Below are 19937 nucleotides of genomic sequence, written 5' to 3' on the forward strand. Positions count from 1 at the left end.
AACCACAGGCCTTGAGCAGGATCTGGGGAGGGAGGAGAGCGGAGGAGCTTCCTGGCTGTAGCCTGCTGTTGTCTATTGTATAATGTGAAGCAGGCAGGTCCTCCCCTCTCGGTATGATGTGTAGAGACAGGCCTCAACAATAGAATTTCAGCTGTACAGTGTTTGTTGGGAGTGGCCTATTATATATAGGAGGGGCTTTTAATAATGGGCGGGGCTAAAAATGGGCCACTTGACTGGATTTGCCCCCCAGGACTAAGGCTGCCAGCCCTCACCTGCCCGTGCCTGCTCCTTACATCAATCTGTAAAGCAGGTCTCTTCCAGCCTGCAGCCTGTGTTTCCATTTCCCAGAGTCCCGCTGCAGGTGGCTGCTATGAAGACATTGAACTGCCTGCATACTGGCTCGATAATGTCAACTCAACTGCCTGAGACCTGGCGGTTGGAACCACCTATGCTTCCATATATGGTTTGTAGATTGTAAGCCCTCGCGGGCAGGGCCCTCTCTCCTTCTGTACCAGTTTGTAACTCGTCTTGTATAATGTCTGTATAATGTATGTGCACCCCTTTTCATATGTACAGCGCCATGGAATGAATGGCACATGAAGAAGAAATGCAGAAGAACCTGGCAGGAACACTGCATGTAGCGATAGATGTCCTTACTGGCAGCGCCGCAATAGAGGTTCTTCTGCATTTCTTCTTCACGTTTTATTGAATCCTGGCATCCGACAGAACAATGCGGGCATGAACCCAGGCTGCAGCTCAGTAATCCTGTATGCTGGTGGGAACAAAACCAACAAAATCTGCATAGCTGTTGTGAGTCTCTCACAACAAGTTCTGGAAGGTGAACAACAAAACTTACACTATTTATATTTGGCCAACAACGCCACACATGATGCACTGCACCTGTCCCCTTTTCTTTTTCTCTGTGCATGGAATGAATGGCACTTTAATAATCTATATATATAAAGAAGGACATATGTATGTATGTTCCGTGATCCCTCAAAAACACAACCATCGATTTCAACTAAACTTGGTATACACATCCCTTGCTACCTGGAAAGAAATCTTGTGGGGGTCACAGCTCACTAGGATGTACCGTTCCTGAGATATTCCCAAAAAAATTACCTGCATTAGCCAATATAAGCCTGCAACTGTTTCTCTTCATATCCCAACTGTCATACACATGGTCACATGTCTCTTATCAGCCAATAGAAGCTCGCAGGCCCTTAGTCTCAACTAGTGTTAGGCGAGCATGCTTGGCCGAACACCAGTTATCGCTATGCTTGGCAGAATATCGCATGTGCTCGAGTCAGTGTATTTAAATCTAATTTAGCCTCTATTTGTGAAAAGTTTCTGGCAGGATTTGAACTCACAACCTTCTACATTACAGCCAAGAATGTTAACCACTACACTATAGAGCTGCATGGCCAGTTTAAAAAATAAATTAATAAAAAAATTAATAAAAAAAATTATAATTTTATATATACAGTATATATATATATATATATATATATATATATATATATATATATGAGATTTCTGTTGTATAGGAATACTTACTAGTAGTAAGTATTCCTATATATCAGAAGTGTCACTTTAAAAAAAAAATTTTTAAAGGATCTGGCCATGTAGCTCTATAGTGTAGTGGTTAACATTCTGGGCTGTAATGTAGAAGGTTGTGAGTTTTAATCCTGACAGAAACTTTTCAGAAATCGAGGCTAAATTAAATTTATATATTTTTTTTAGTAATTGTAAAAAATGTGTAATTACAAAAAATAATAATAATAATAATATATATATATATATATATATATATATATACCGTATATATATCATACTTCTGATATATATGAAATCATAATATGTGGGAAACCACTACTGATGTTTTAGCCATAATATATTTACATATATTATAATATATAATATATTCTAAATATATAATAGCATATATTATGGCTAAAAACATATACATGTATACATATACACTCATCTAAAGAATTATTAGGAACACCATACTAATACGGTGTTGGACCCCCTTTTGCCTTCAGAACTGCCTTAATTCTACGTGGCATTGATTCCACAAGGTGCTGATAGCATTCTTTAGAAATGTTGGCCCATATTGATAGGATAGCATCTTGCAGTTGATGGAGATTTGAGGGATGCACATCCAGGGCACCACATCCCAAAGATGCTCTATTGGGTTGAGATCTGGTGATTGTGGGGGCCATTTTAGTACAGTGAACTCATTGTCATGTTCAAGAAACCAATTTGAAATGATTCGAGCTTTGTGACATGGTGCATTATCCTGCTGGAAGTAGCCATCAGAGGATGGATACACAGCCAAATTCGGACTCTACCATTTGAATGTCTCAACAGAAATCGAGACTCATCAGACCAAGCAACATTTTTCCAGTCTTCAACAGTCCAATTTTGGTGAGCTCGTGCAAATTGTAGCCTCTTTTCCCTATTTGTAGTGGAGATGAGTGGTACCCAGTGGGGTCTTCTGCTGTTGTAGCCCATCCGCCTCAAGGTTGTGCGTGTTGTGGCTTCACAAATGCTTTGCTGCATACCTCGGTTGTAACGAGTGGTTATTTCAGTCAACGTTGCTCTTCTATCAGCTTGAATCAGTCGGCCCATTCTACTCTGACCTCTAGCATCCACAAGGCATTTTTGCCCACAGGACTGCCGCATACTGGATGTTTTTCCCTTTTCACACCATTCTTTGTAAACCCTAGAAATGATTGTGCGTGAAAATCCCAGTAACTGAGCAGATTGTGAAATACTCAGACCGGCCCGTCTGGCACCAACAACCATGCCACGCTCAAAATTGCTTAAATCACCTTTCTTTCGCATTCTGACATTCAGTTTGGAGTTCAGGAGATTGTCTTGACCAGGACCACCTCCCTAAATGCATTGAAGCAACTGCCATGTGATTGGTTGACTAGATAATAGCATTAATGAGAAATAGAACAGGTGTTCCTAATAATTCTTTAGGTGAGTGTATGTTTAAATTAAATTTAGCCTCTATTTCTCAAAAGTTTCTGACTGGATTTGAACTCACAACCTTCTACATTACAGCTCAGAATGTTGACCACTACACTATAGAGCTGCATAGCAAGTAACTTTAAAAAAAAATAAATAAATAAATATATATATATATATATATATATATATATATATATATATATATATATATATATATATATATATATATATATATATATATATATATGACCACTGCTATATAGGGATACTTAATACTAGTGAGTATTCCTATATAGCAGAAGTCTCTTTTTTTTTTTTTTAAGTAACTGACCATGCAGCTCTATAGTGTAGTGGTTAGTGGTGTAGTGATACTTAGCTGTAATGTAGAAGGTTGTGAGTTTGAATCCCACCAGAAACTTTTCAGAAACAGAGGCTAAATTAGATTTCAATACACTGGGTGTCCCCCAAACACTGACTTCATATATGGACACAGCTATTTATGGAGTCAGAGCAGGGACTCCTAAGCTGAACTGGAATCCTGACACCCTCCCCCCTTCAGAGCAGGGGGTGCCTGGTTTAATGCTCGAGTTTTCCCATTGACTTCCATTATACTCGGGTGCTTTGTAGAGCACCTGAGCATCGGGAAGTGTTCTACTCGAGCACCAGAGCACACAAGCACTTTGGTGCTCGACCCACACTAGTCTCCACATACACACAGTTTTACTTCAGGTTTCCATAACAACCCAGCCAATTTTCTTCACTGCTGTAGGTCAGCTTTAGGCTAGGGCTACATGACGACATGTGTCGTGCGACAATAAGTCGCACAACACATGGGGCACAGCTACACTGCTACATGTGTCGCGCGACATTGATGTTGCACCAATGTTGTGCGACAATTTTTATAATGGTAGTCAATGGTGTTGCACTGCGACATGTGACATGCTGCGACTGCGACGAGACAGTCGCAGAAAAATCCATCTTGGATGGATTTTTTGCAACTGTCGCAGCATGTCACATGTCGCAGACACCATAGCCTATCATTATAAAAATTGTTGAGACAAAATGTTACGCGACACATGTCGTCGTGTAGCCCTTGTAGAATTTATTAGATAAATTCGATAGTGCAAGCGTTTGCGGAACCCTAGCAGGCTAATAACTGCAGAAAGACTGTCTAGGGAATCACAGGCTTCCTGAAAATTTTGAAGTCAATGTCTTTGGAGCCACACATGCATTTGGGGTAGCATGGCAAAAACAAAGAAAATAAGTGCCATGCAAACCATGAGTGACACTGAACTATCAGAAGAAAGCTAATAAAAGTTGAATAAAGTTTGCATTACTGATATACAGTAGTTATGCATTCACCAGTGACTTAGACAACATGCACACAACCGTTCCGTTTTTTCTAGTCCGCAAACCGCGGATACGCCACAAACGGAAGCCGCCTGTGTGCCTTCCGCAATTTGCGGAACGGAACAGGCAGCCCATTGTAGAAATGACTATTCTTGTCCGCAAAATGGACAAGAATAGGACATGCTATATTTTTTTTTGCGAGGCCAAGGAACAGAGCAAAGGATGCGGACAGCACATGGAGCACTGTCCGCATCTTTTGCAGCCCCATTGAAGTGAATGGATCCGCACCCGAGTCGCAAAAACTGCGGCTCGGATGCGGAACTGAAAAACGGTTGTGTGCATGAGGCCTTAGACAGTTGAATATCTGAAGTAGTGTTTGGAGACGCTTTGGCTTAACCTCCTAACAGTGCCATAAAAATTGAAAAAATCCTCCCAAAAATGTCACTTTTTTATTGTAGATTTTTAATGTGTGTCTGCAGTAAATCTTGTTGGCGCACAGCTCAGGGGAAACAAAAGCATTTTTAACCTCTTAGTAACATAGTTAATTTTAGCCTTAAGGACCAATAATATTTTCCTTCTTTGTGTTCTACCAGTCATTGTTTTTTTTTCTATATTTTTATTTTATTTTGTGGGATTAGTTGTAAGTCTATTAGGAACCAATTTGGGGTATATATAGTGTATTAAATAACTTATTATTTCATTTTTAGGTGGAAAGATAAATAAAACTGCAATTTTTACATTATTTTGTGGAATTTATTTATGGTGTTCACTCTGTGGTAAAAATAACATAACTTTATTATGTGGGTCTGTACATTGATGATAATGCCACATTTCTATACATTTTTACTATTTTTCCTTTCCTCCTGCAGGCTGTCAGCTCTGCAGCTGCTCCCTCATTCTCTTCCAGACTAAAGGAATGTAGATGAAAGTGAAAGTAAAAGCAGGTTTTACCTGCAATTATTCCTGACTTGATTTCTAACAGTGATTTTTCCTCTGTTCCTTGGACTAATGGTAGTCTTGTATGAAAGCCTGGAATGCCAGCTTTCAAACAAGACCAGTTGCTATTATTGAGGAGATATCAGCATATAAACCAGCCCTCCCCCCTCCACTTTCTGCCCGATTGAACAGTTAAGTACTTTTCCCACAGCCGGCGCTGAGCTTTGGCAAAACAGTTAGGTGGTTAAGACAATTTGGAACCAGTGCCATTACATAATAGAGGTGTAGTAAACATGTAACAATGAGCCAAAGGGGTCCTAATATGTTTCAATTTAATTAAACATTAACCATGGCATGCGATTTCAGGGAAATTAATCTTCTGATTGGTGTATTACAGATAGATATACCATAGTTCTATGTTATTATGGACAAGTATTGTATAATTGCATGCAGAATTTAGTATTCATGAATTTATTTTTCCAATATGTAAATATATTAGTGCAGTCAGGATTAGTTTTTCTTCTTTCTTGTTTACATTAAATTTAGATTGGCTGCAGATAAAATACAAAAAGAATGCAGATTGAGATCGAGCCAAGGCTTGCTAAATGGAATGATTAGTGTGTATTTTTATTTCACTGATTTACTGTCACGGATGGTGTACAGGAAACAAGACAAAGCAAAAGAATCTATGACTCACTGGATCCAAAACTAAGGAACAAAAGGGAGACCCCTGCATAAGACCTGTCACTCTCCCTGACTGCTCAGCCTATGCGAACACCCCAAAGGTGGATGGTCGCATATCCACATACCTCGACTATCTACCACCTGAATACCCTACAATAGTGAGGGGACACGACCACCGGCTCCCTACACTAGACACGGAGGGAGTCAGGGTCAACTGAGATCCAGCAAACAGAAAATCACAAATAAAAGTACAGCACTTATCTTAGTAGAAGACTGGGCAATAGGAACAGCATGCATACACACTCCAGGAAGTTGTATAAGCCGCACACTATTGCATTATGGGGAGGAATTTAAAGGGATGCAATCAGTCCAAACACATGACAGCTGAGAGAGGCTAACGAGATGAGGAACTGAAAACCAAAACAAAGAAAACTCAAGGAGGAGGTTCTGAAAGGCTTCTGTCAGAGCTTCTCAGCTGTCTGGTTGTGACAGTAACCCTCCCTCTACGAGTGGACTCCGGACACTCAGAGCCCACCTTCTCAGGATGGAACCTATGGAAAGCCCTGATGAGACGAGTGGCCTTAATGTCCGTCACTGGGACCCACATCCTCTCCTCAGGACCATAACCCTCCCAATGAACGAGGTACTGGAGAGAACCGCGGACAAGATGAGAATCCACAATCCTAGAGACCTGAAATTCAAGATTCCCATCAACCATAATCGGAGGAGGAGGCAAAGGCGAGGGTACAATGGGTTGAACATAAGGTTTCAATAAGGACTTATGAAAAACATTATGGATCTTCCAAGTCTGAGGAAGATCAAGACGGTAGGCAACAGGATTGATGACAGACAGGATCTTGTAAGGCCCAATAAACCTAGGACCCAACTTCCAGGAGGGAACCTTCAATTTGATATTCTTGGTAGACAACCACACCAGATCACCAACATTCAGGTCCGGACCAGGCACACGTCTCTTATCCGCCACACGCTTATATCTCTCACTCATGCTCTTTAGATTATCCTGAATCTTTTGCCAAATAGATAACAAAGACGAGGAGAATCTGTCCTCATCAGGTAAACCAGAAGACCCCTCTCCCGAGAAAGTCCCAAACTGCGGATGAAACCCATATGCACCAAAAAATGGTGACTTATCAGAGGACTCCTGACGACGGTTACTTAAAGCAAACTCAGCAAGGGACAAAAAAGAACACCAATCCTCCTGATTCTCCGCCACAAAACAGCGCAGATATGTCTCCAGATTCTGATTGACGCGCTCTTTCTGGCCATTCGACTGCGGGTGGAAAGCAGAAGAGAATGACAACCGAACCCCCAAGCGAGAACAGAAAGCCTTCCAGATTCTGGAAACAAACTGCGTGCCCCTATCAGAGACTATGTCTGAAGGAATACCATGCAATTTGACAATGTGATCAATAAATGCCTGCGCCAGCGTCTTAGCATTGGGCAAACCAGGAAAAGGGATGAAATGCACCATTTTGCTAAAACGGTCCACCACCACCAGAATCACAGTCTTCCCCGAGGAACGAGGCAGGTCCGTTATGAAGTCCATGGATAGATGTGTCCAAGGACGGGAAGGAATGGGTAAGGGAAGGAGAGGACCTGATGGCCGTGAATGAGGGACTTTGGCACGAGCGCAAGTCTCGCAGGCTGCCACAAAACCCTCAACCGACTTACGAAGCGCAGGCCACCAGAATCTCCGAGCGATGAGATCCAGTGTGGCTCTTGCCCCCGGGTGCCCAGCAAGGACCGTATCGTGGTGTTCCTTAAAAATCTTGTGTCTCAAAGCGAGAGGCACAAACAACCTCCCAGGAGGACAAAGATCAGGAGCCTCCGACTGGGCTGCCTGCACCTCTGCCTCCAATTCAGGAAAAAGAGCAGAGACCACCACACCTTCAGCTAAAATGGGACCCGGGTCTTCAAAATTCCCACCTCCCGGAAAACAACGTGACAGGGCATCTGCCTTCACATTCTTAACCCCAGGGCGGAACGTGACAACAAAATTAAACCTTGAAAAGAACAAAGACCATCTGGCCTGTCTCGGGTTCAGACGCTTGGCTGACTCCAAGTAGGCCAGATTTTTATGGTCAGTAAACACGGTAATAGGGTGTCTGGCTCCCTCTAGCCAATGGCGTCATTCCTCAAAAGCCAACTTGATGGCCAACAATTCCCTATCTCCCACATCGTAACTTCTCTCTGCGGAGGAGAGTTTCTTCGAGAAAAAGGCACACGGTCGCCATTTGGCAGGAGAGGAACCCTGAGACAAGACCGCACCCACACCTACCTCTGAAGCATCAACCTCAACTATGAAGGGTAAAGAAATATCAGGTTGTACCAGGATGGGAGCGGAAGCAAAACTCTCCTTGATATTAGAAAAAGCCTTACGCGCCTCTACCGACCAGGAAGAAAAATCGACCCCCTTTCTGGTCATATCAGTGAGTGGTTTAACAACAGAGGAATAATTCTAAATAAACTTCCTGTAATAATTGGCAAAGCCCAAAAAACGCATCAGCGCCTTCTGATTCTCAGGAAGCTCCCACTCAAGCACAGCGCGGACCTTCTCGTGGTCCATGCGAAAACCAGAAGCAGAGAGAAGAAACCCCAGAAATTGAACCTCTGGAACCGCAAACACACATTTTTCCAGTTTCGCGTATAATTTATTCTCCCGCAGGATGAGCAAGACCTGACGTAAGTGTTCCTTATGAGTTTTGAAATCAGGAGAAAAAATCAAAATGTCATCCAAATACACTAATACAAATTATCCCATTAAATGATAAAAAATGCTGTTCACGAAATGCTGAAAAACGGCTGGGGCATTCATCAAACCAAAAGGCATAACCAAATTCTCAAAATGGCCCTCAGGGGTATTGAAGGCCGTCTTCCATTCGTCTCCTTCTCTGACCCTGACCAAGTTGTATGCCCCTCTTAGGTCTAATTTGGAAAAGACTTTAGCCCCAACAACCTGGTTAAACAGGTCCGGGATCAGAGGAAGCGGATAAGGGTCACGAATAGTGATACTGTTCAGCTCCCTGAAATCCAGACAAGGTCTTAAAGAACCATCTTTCTTCTTAACAAAGAAAAAAGCAGCGGCAACAGGTGACTTCGAGGGTCGTATGTGTCCTTTTCTCAGACTCTCAGAGATATAAGCACGCATAGCGACCCTCTCAGGTTGGGAAAGATTGTATAAACGAGATTTAGGCAGCTTGGCGCCTGGGATGAAATTAATAGGGCAATCGTGCTCCCTGTGCGGGGGCAAATCCTGAACTCCACTCTCAGAGAAGACATCCGAAAATTCAGAGAGGAAAGGTGGTACAGTCTTAGTAGAAACCTCAGAAACAGATGTCGTGAGGCAATTCTCTCTCTGCAAAAGTCACTCCAACCATTTATAGTGATGAGCGGCAGGGGTCATATTTGAATTCGCAATATTTCGCGAATATTTTGTAGAATATTAGTCAAAAAATCGAAAATTCACGATTTTTTTTTCTTGAAAAATCGGAAATGTAATGATTGTGTAATATGCGAATTTTCGGAAATCGAATTTTCGGATTCGAATTTTTTATTGAGAATTTTTCAACTTACAACTATTAGACAAAGAAGATTATAGCACTATATTAGCTAAATTGCTCTATATTTTCGATTTTTTCGAATATTCTCTATATTGCTATAACTTAGTTTTTTCGAATATTCGTAATATTCTAAAACAAGAATATATAGCAATATAGCGAATATTCAAAAAAAACTAATATAGAGCAAAATTCGCAAACACGCAAAAAGTCAAGTATATTGCAGCCTTCTTATTGGCCCACAAGCTAGAAGCAGTGAGGGATCATGTGTACTGATTAAAAAAAAAAAAAAAAAATCGATTGAAAATTGGAAAATAAATTCGAATATTCGAAATTACGAATATATATAACTATATTCGAAATATTTGCGAATTTTCGAAGTGCCTATATTCGCGATAAAAATTCGAAATTCGAATATTCGTGATCAACACTAACCATTTATTTGCCTAGCTTGCCAATCAATGGTGGGGTTATGTTTAGTGAGCCAGGGTAGCCCCAACACTAGAGGAGTAGGCAAACCGCTAAGGACGAAACATGACACATCCTCAACATGAGCATCACTCACAATTAAACGGATATTGTGAACTATGCCCTTTAATGATTTCTGAGAAAGTGGAGCGGAATCAATAGCAAAAACAGGAATATCCTTTCCCAAAGTGCATACCTGGAAACCATGAGTTATTGCAAATTGATTATCAATGAGATTGACAGCTGCTCCACTATCCACAAAAATCTCACAAAAAATGCTCTTGCTCTCTAGCGCCACCCTAGCAGGCAGGACAAAACGGGAACTACAAGCAAACGGAAAACCTTCAATTTCCGCCTCAACCCTGCCAATAGTAACAGACGGAACATTTTTAAAAGATTTTTTCCTTTTTGTTTCTTTATTACTCCCAGAAAACTGCCTGTATCTCCTAGAGGGACAAACATTTGCCAAATGATTTATACCTCCACAACAAAAACAAACCCTCCCATGTGGGCTGAATCTTCTATTGTCAGAGGCAATCAACCCCAGCTGCATGGGCTCCTGCTCAGAAGGGGCTGACAACGACTGAGAGCCCTGCGCACAGAATGAGACCGCTGCACTGTCCCGGGACTGAGTATGACAGGAAGGAGAGATCTCTCCTCTCTCTCTAAAACGCCTGTCAATACGAACGGCCTGGGACATAGCAGAGTCCAAGGAGATAGGCCTCTCATGAAAGGCAAATGCATCTTTCAATCCCTCTGAAAGACCATGGCAAAATTGACTTCGGAGTGCAGCATCATTCCAACCAGTATCAGCTGCCCATCTCCGAAATTTTGAGCAGTATGTCTCTGCAGATTGTTTACCCTGGCATAACAGACGTAGTCTAGACTCAGCCAGAGCAATACGATCCGGATCATCATATATCTGACCCAGGGCTAAAAAGAATTCATCCACTGAACGGAGAGGCCGTGCCGCCTCCGGCAGCGAAAAGGCCCAGGACTGAGCGTTACCCCTGAGCAGCGATATAATGATCCCCACCCTCCGTTCCTCATCACCAGAGGAATGGGGAAGAAGGCGAAAATGGAGTTTGCAAGCCTCTCTAAAACACACAAAATTCTCACTACCCCCGGAGAACGTATCCGGGAGCGAGATCTTAGGCTCAGAACAATCTCCATGAACGCAAGCTGAACTGGTCACTTGAAACTGAGAAAAAGTCTTACGGAGATCAGCTACCTCCAATAAAAGACCCTGGAAGCGTTCAGCCAAAAGTGAAACCGGATCCATGCTTGAGACGGTTTTGGCGGCTTATAATGTCACGGATGGTGTACAGGAAACAAGACAAAGCAAAAGAATCTATGACTCACTGGATCCAAAACTAAGGGACAAAAGGGAGACCCCTGCATAAGACCTGTCACTCTCCCTGACTGCTCAGCCTATGCGAACACCCCAAAGGTGGATGGTCGCATATCCACGTACCTCGACTATCTACCACCTGAATACCCTACAATAGTGAGGGGACACGACCACCGGCTCCCTACACTAGACACGGAGGGAGTCAGGGTCAACTGAGATCCAGCAAACAGAAAATCACAAATAAAAGTACAGCACTTATCTTAGTAGAAGACTGGGCAATAGGAACAGCATGCACACACACTCCAGGAAGTTGTATAAGCCGCACACTATTGCATTATGGGGAGGAATTTAAAGGGATGCAATCAGTCCAAACACATGACAGCTGAGAGAGGCTAACGAGATGAGGAACTGAAAACCAAAACAAAGAAAACTCAAGGAGGAGGTTCTGAAAGGCTTCTGTCAGAGCTTCTCAGCTGTCTGGTTGTGACATTTACGAGCTTCTAACAATGTTATCGAAGAAGATAGAAGTTATAAAAAGAAGTTATAAATAATCACATAAGAGTCCACGGGATCCAGCACATGCGTAGTGTGTAGATAAACAAGAGGACACTGATCCTTGCTTCACTGCGCATGTGTCAGATGCCACTGGGCACTTCTCTGGAAATGTAGATAAAGTGTATGCTGAATGATAACTTCTTTTTGTACTTAATGTGACATGGCAGACTCTGGACGGGCATGACGGGCATGTTTAGAGCACCAAAGCCCTGGAGGTATAACAACATGCTGTAGGTTTATTCACAAAAAAGTAACGACAGGAACCCCTTATTCACCATGGCTCATAGAGAAATAAGACTTTGAGCCTCACTGGAGACAGCAATGACTGCAATCTACAGATGAAACGCGAAAATTAGAATATTGTGCAAAGTTCATTTATTTCAGTAATGCAACTTAAAAGGTGAAACTAACATATGAGATAGACTCATTACCTGTAAAGCGAGATATTTCAAGCCTTTATTTGTTATAATTTGGATTATTATGGCTTACAGCTTATGAAACCCCAAAGTCACAATTTTCAGGTACCCTTTGCTCAGGGGGTATGGATTAATTAGCTGACTAGAGTGTAACACTTTGAGCCTAGAATATTGAACCTTTTCATAAAATTCTAATTTTAAGCTGCATTAATGCAATTCCTTTTAATTTGCATTACTGAAATAAATGGACTTTTGCACAATATTCAAATTTTTTCGAGTTTCACCTGTATGTACAGCGTAGCAGTATATAATGTCTCTATATATCTGCATGAAGGAATTAACTAAAATATCCTAGTTGTTTTCAGATGTCTCTTCAGATAAAGAGGATCTTTCACCGATACTGACATTACCATAAAAATAGCTGGCTGGGTAGGGCATACTGATGGCATGTGATATCGCTTACAATTTTTTCTATGCACAGCTCCATTCCCCGCTGTGTTCCCCGTTCTGGTTTCCCGCCTGATATGTAAATCCGTACCACCGGTACAGGGAGGAGGAGAAGGCCGTGTTTCTCAAGGGGCATCTCCTCCTTCCTGGCTGTGACACTCTTCGCTGTGATTGGCCAGCTCATCCTCCCTGTACCGATGGTATGGATTAACATACCAGACGAGAAAGCAGAATGGGGGGCACAGCGGGGGAACGGAGCAGCGCATAGAAAAAAAATAGTAAGTGATATCACATGCATCAGTATGCCCTACCCTGCCAGCTATTTATATGGTAATGTCAGTATCAGTTAAAGGTCCTCTTTAAGATAAGTATTCTTGAGAGAGAGATACACACTTTGAGGGACACTTATCAAATGAATTATGACAGTTTTATGGGGCTAAAATGTTACAAGTGTTATTGCACTCCGGCTTTCGTGCAAAACTTTGCTCCATTTTCCCACCGGTGCTACTTTCAGATGTGGAGTGAGAATTTGGGTTTTGCCAGTAGATCATTTTTCTGCCTCATTCATCATTTGTGACTTTTATAAAAGCCACAACTCCATGCCTGGCATACTTTCACTGAAATAGGTGCAACAACATTGCCCTTGTGCCAAATTTACTACTACCGTTGTGCTATTTTTATAAATTTGCAGCAGGTGAGCATAATGCCTCCAGTCTAAAAATGAACCTGAAATACACCTACAGTGAAAGATTCCTAACTTTATTACACACCTTGTATCCGTGTAACCTAAAATCTGTTCACAACACATTTTAATGCAAAATTGTATTATCTTGTATGGAAAACTTTGCAGGGATGATGCACAGTTTAAAATAAATTCAGCTTCTACAAAAAATCATTAGCGTTGAAGCCAGATTTTCTCGTTTGAAAAATTGATCAAGGCTGCCCCCTATGCCTTCTTCAGTGAAAGTAATGATGTTAATGTGTGTTGCATCAGCAGATGAAATGAAATATGTTCTGACACTTTACTATCATATGCCACTTATATTTATTATGAGTGATTTTACAAATAATGTAAATGGACATGAGACAAAGCGTTTGAATGGACCTAAAAATGTCATTTATATTTATTCCAATTAATGAGTTTATACAAAATGAATTAAAATGTGTTTACCAGTATTTACATGTTTTATTTAATTCTGTATAATTCTGGATTACCCATCAACTGTACAATAGCATGTGAAGAGAGTAAGTAGCGTGCCAAAAAGTATAGAAAATACTATTTAATATTATTTGGGGTTTTTCCATCAGCCAGTTACCATGAGAGAGCATTTTTTCTTTCTTCTACCACTGTCACGCAGGCATACCTATTTGAATGTGTGTTAACGTGGATCAAGAATGAACAGCCATTTTCAAGTAAACACAAATTTTTGTGCCATTTTATTTTTTTTAATAATCAGAAGGAACAGTGTTATAATAATGAAATATTTCCAGAATGTCCTCCGTTCCAATGTCCTGCTTTTTCCTCGCTTCTTGCAGCCGTGACTTAAGGTTTTGGCTGAAGCAATGATGTGCTGTATACTGCATGTAGTCACTGCAGCCATTCACTGCCATCAATAGACTTAAAGATGAGCGATTAGATTGTACAGAAACCAAATTGGACCTGAGAATTGTATGTGATTCTATTCGGGAGAATGAGAAAGAGAGAGAGCACAAGAACCAGAATGTCCTTCACAGCTTTTTGGGGAGATTGAAGCACTTTCGATTTGGGTAGAATCCATTCAGGGCTGAATCAAATTGGATTCGCAATTTGGTCAAATCAGACTGGAGAAGAAAAAGATCAGTCTCCAGAAGCGTCAAAACTAGAGTTGAGCAGACACCTGAATGTTCGGGTTCGGCAGGTTCGGCTGAACTTGAAAAAAAAAAGTTTGGGTTCGGGACCAAAACTTGACCCGAACTTGAACCCGAAACCAAACCCCATTGAAGTCAATGGGGACCCGAACTATTGGCCACTAAAATGGCTATAAAATAGCCCTGGAAAGAGCTAGAGGCTGCAAAAGGCAGCAAAATGTACTTCAAGAGCATGGCAAATGCTCTGCAAACAAATGTGGATAGGGAAATGAATTAAAAAACATAAAAGACCTTAAAAAAAATTAAATTAGGAATGATGTAAGAGGAAGAGGTTGAGGAGGCGGTAAATGGGTGGATGTGGCAGTGTAGGCTCACGTGGCGGTCTAGGTGGAAGCGGTTGCGAAGAAGGAATAGGTAGCCAACACAGATGTGTGTTATTTTGCATTTTTACATAGGGGTATCCCCCAAAATATTGGGACATATAAAAAAAAAAAAAATAATTGAATAAGTGCACTTTAGTACAAGGATGGATGGTTGAGGCTGTTGGAACTGTCTATTCTGCAAAAAGGTACAGACAAGTCTTGTGGGATCCAGGCCTGGTTCATTTTAATGAACGTGAGCTTGTCCACGTTGGCTGTGGACAGGCGGCTGCGTCTGTCTGTAATGACGCCTCCTGCCCTGCTAAATACACGTTCAGAGAGCACACTGGCTGCAGGGCAGGCCAGCACCTCCAAGGCATACAGGGCAAGCTCTGGCCATGTGGACAATTTGGAGACCAGAAGTTGAATGGGGCAGAACCATCAGTCAGTATGTATAGGCGTGTGCACAGGTACTGTTCCACCATGTTGTTCAAATGCTGCCTCCTGCTAACACGCTCCATATCAGCAGTTGAGGCCGGTTGTTGCGGCGAGATGACGAAGCTTTTCCACATGTCGGCCATGCTAACCCTGCCTTCTGAGGTGCTGGCGCTGACACAGCTGCATTGGCGACCTCTTCCTCCCCCCCTGCCTTCGCCTTGTGCTTCCACTTGTCCCCTGGCGTCAGTCGGGAATGCTCCCAGGAGCGCGTCTACCAGCGTGCGACTGTAGTCGCGCATCTTCCGATCACGGTCCAGTGAGGGAATTTAGGACGTTATATTGTCTTTGTAACGGAGATCCAGCAGGGTGGCCACCCAGTAGTCAGCACACGTTAAAATGTGGGCAACTCTGCTGTCATTGTGCAGGCACTGCAGCATGTAGTCGCTCATGTGTGCCAGGCTGCCCAGAGTTAAGGACAAGCTGTCCTCTGTGGGAGACGTATCGTCTGTGTCCTCCGTATCCCCCCAGCCACGCACCAGTGATGGGCCCGAGCTGCGTTGGGTGCCACCCCGCTGTGAACATGCTTCATCCTCATCCTCCTCCTCCTCATCCTTATCCTCCAGTAGTGGGCCCTGGCTGGCAAAATTTGTACCTGGCCTCTGCTGTTGCAAAAAACCTCCCTCTGAACCACTTCTAAAAGACTGGCCTGAAAATGTTAGAAATTACCTCTCTTCCTCCTCTTCCTCCTGGGCCACATCCTCTTCCATCATCGCCCTAAGTGTTTTCCCAAGGAGACATAGAAGTGGTATTGTAACGCTGATAACGGCGTCATTGCCACTGGCCATGTTGGTGGAGTACTCGAAACAGCGCAATATGGCACACAGGTCTCGCATGGAGGCCCAGTCATTGGTGGTGAAGTGGTGCTATTCCGCAGTGCGACTCACCCGTGCGTGCTGCAGCTGAAACTCCACTATGGCCTGCTGCTGCTCGCACAGTCTCTCCAGCATGTGCAAGTTGGAGTTCCACCTGGTGGGCACGTCGCATATGAGGCGGTGAGCGAGAAGGCCGAAGTCACGCTGTAGAGCAGACAGCTGAGCGGCGGCAGGATGAGAACGCCGGAAGTGCGCACAGATGGCCCGCACTTTATGCAGCAGTTCTGACATCTCGGTTGTGAATGAATTTCAGCACCAAATTCAGCACATGCGCCAGGCAAGGGATGTGCGTCAAACCAGCTAGTCCCAGAGCTGCAACGAGATTTTGCTCATTATCGCACACCACCAGGCCGGGCTTGAGGCTCACTGGCAGCAACCACTCGTCGGTCTGTTGTTCTATACCCCGCCACAACTCCTGCGCGGTGTGGGGCCTGTCCCACAAACACATCAGTTTCAGAACGGCCTGCTGACGTTTACCCGTGGCTGTGCTGAAGTTGGTGGTGAAGGTCTGTCGCTGACCGGATGAGGAGGTGGTAGAAGAGGAGGAGGAAGCCGAGTAGGAAGAGGAGGCAAGAGGAGGAAAGAATGAAGCCCTGCGATCCTTGGTGGCGGAAGGACGTGCGCCAAACAACTCTCCGCCTGGGGCCTAGCCGCCACTACATTTACCCAGTGTGCAGTTAGGGAGATATAGCATCCCTGGCCGTGCTTACTGGTCCACGTATCTGTGGTTAGGTGGACCTTGCCACAGATGGCGTTGGTCAGTGCACACTTGATTTTATCCGATACTTGGTTGTGCAGGGAGGGCACAGCTCTCCTGGAGAAGTAGTGGCGGCTGGGAACGACGCACTGTGGGACAGCAAGCGACATGAGCTGATTGAAGCTGTCCGTTTCACCAGCCTGAATGACAGCTTTTCAAAGGCCAGTAGTTTATAAATGCTGGCATTCAGGGCCAAGGATCGAGGGTGGCTCAGTGGGAATTTACGCTTTCTCTTCAAGGTTTGTGAGATGGAGAGCTGAACGCTTCCGTGTGACATGGTGGAGATGCTTGGTGACGGAGGTGGTGTTGTTGGTGGCACATCCTCTGTTTGCTGGGCGGCAGGTGCCAACGTTCCTACAGAGGCAGAGGAAGAGGCCGAGGCAGCAGCAGAAGAGGGAGCAGGAGGGGCCTGAGCCCTTTCTTGGTTTTGAAGGTGCTTACTCCACTGCAGCCTGTGTCTCGCATGTAGATGCCTGGTCATGCAGGTTGTGCTAAGGTTCAGAACGTTAATGCCTCGCTTCAGGCTCTGATGACACAGCGTGCAAACCACTCGGGTCTTGTCGTCAGCACATTGTGTGAAGAAATGCCATGCCAGGGAACTCCTTGAAGCTGCCTTTGGTGTGCTCGGTCCCTGGTGGCGGTGGCCAGTAGCAGGCGTACTGTTTTGGCAACGGCTGCTCTGCTTTTGCACCCTGCTCCCTCTTTTGCTATGCTGTTGGCTCGGTCTCACCACTGCCTCTTCCTCCGAACTCTGAAAGTCAGTGGCATGACCTTCATTCCATGTGGGGTCTAGGACATCCTCGTCCCCTGCATTGTCTTCCACCCAGTCTTTCTCCCTGACCTCCTTTTCGGTCTGCACACTGCAGAAAGACACAGCAGTTGTCACCTGTGTTTCGTCATCATCAGAGACGTGCTGAGGTGGTATTCCCATGTCCTTATCTGGAAACATAAGTGGTTGTGCGTCAGTGCATTCTATGTCTTCCACCCCTGGGGAAGGGCTAGGTGGATGCCCTTGGGAAAGCCTGCCAGCAGAGTCTTCAAACAGCATAAGAGACTGCTGCATGACTTGAGGCTCAGACAGGTTCCCCGATATGCGCGGGGGTGATGTGACAGACTGATGGGCAAGGGTTTCAGGCGCCACCTGTGCTCTTTCTGCAGAAGACTGGGTGGGAGATAATGTGAACCTGCTGGATCCACTGTCGGCCACCCAATCGACTAGCGCCTGTACTTGCTCAGGCCTTGCCATCCTTAGAACGGCATTAGGCCCGACCAAATATCGCTGTAGATTCTGGCGGCTACTGGGACCTGAGGTAGTAGAACGGCCACGTCCTCTTCCTGCACCAGAGGCTCCACCAACACCACCACCACCACGACTGAGTCCCTTATTAGATGTTTGCCTCATAGTTAGCGTTCACCAAGCAAAGTAAAAAGTGGTTGAGTCTGTTAAAAATAATTATCCGCCAATAAAAACCCTGATGTAGGGTATTGAACTCAAATTTTTTTTTTTAATTCTATATGACAGCGGTATTTGTGGCCTAAATTTCACAGAAACTTATGCACCTCTAATCCCAGATGTGCAGTATATCAGAAGTTTTTTTTAACCCCAGTAACCAAAAGCCGTATTTGTGGCCTAAATTTCACAGTAACTTATGCACCTCTAATCACAAATGTGCAGTACATAAAACACAGTGTTTTTTCCACCCCGGTATGCGAATGCCATATTTCTGGCCTAAAATGAACAGTCCCTTATGCACCTATAATCCTAGATGTGCACTATATGAAACAGAGTTTTTTTTTTCCCACCCAGTATGCCCCAGTATGCCAAAGTCATATTTCTGGCCTAAATGTGACACTCACTTATGCACCTATAATCCTAGATGTGCACTATATGAAACAGATTTTTTTTTTCACCCCAGTATGCCCCAGTATGAGAAAGCCGTATTTGAGGCCTAAATGTAACACTCACTTATGCACCTCTACTAATCCCAGATGTGCAGTATATCATTTTTTTTTTTTTTAACCCCATTAAGCAAAAGCCGTATTTCTGGCCTAAATTTCACAGTAACTTATGCACCTCTAATCCCAAATATGCAGTATATCAGAGTTTTTTTTTAACCCCAGTAAGCAAAAGCCGTATTTGTGGCCTAAATTTTACAGTAACTTATGCACCTCTAATCCCAGATGTGCACAATATGAAACACAGTGTTTTTTCCACCCCAGTATGCGAAAGCCGTATTTCTGGCCTAAAATGAACAGTCCCTTATGCACCTATAATCCTAGATGTGCACTATATGAAACAGAGGGGTGTGTTTCACCCAGTATGCCCCAGTATGCCAAAGCCGTATTTCTGGCCTAAATGTGACACTCACGTATGCACCTCTAATCCCAGATGTGTAGTATATCAGAGTTTTTTTTTTTTTACCCCAGTAAGCAAAAGCCATATTTGTGGCCTAAATTTCACAGTAACTTATGCACCTATAATCACAGATGTGCAGTATATAAAACACAGTGTTTTTTCCACCCCGGTATGCGAAAGCCATATTTCTGGCCTAAAATGAACAGTCCCTTATGCACCTATAATCCTAGATGTGCACTATATAAAACAGAGTTGTTTTTTTTCACCCAGTATGCCCCAGTATGCCAAAGCCGTATTTCTGGCCTAAATGTGACACTCACTTATGCACGTGTAATCCTTGACCTGCACTATATGAAACAGATGTTTTTTTTTCACCCCAGTATTCCCCAGTATGAGAAAGCCGTATTTCTGGCCTAAATGTGACACTCACTTATGCACCTATAATCACAGATGTGCACTATATGAAACAGAGGTTTTTTT

This window comes from Bufo bufo, chromosome 8, assembly GCF_905171765.1.
Source record: "Bufo bufo chromosome 8, aBufBuf1.1, whole genome shotgun sequence".
NCBI classification, from domain to species: domain Eukaryota; kingdom Metazoa; phylum Chordata; class Amphibia; order Anura; family Bufonidae; genus Bufo; species Bufo bufo.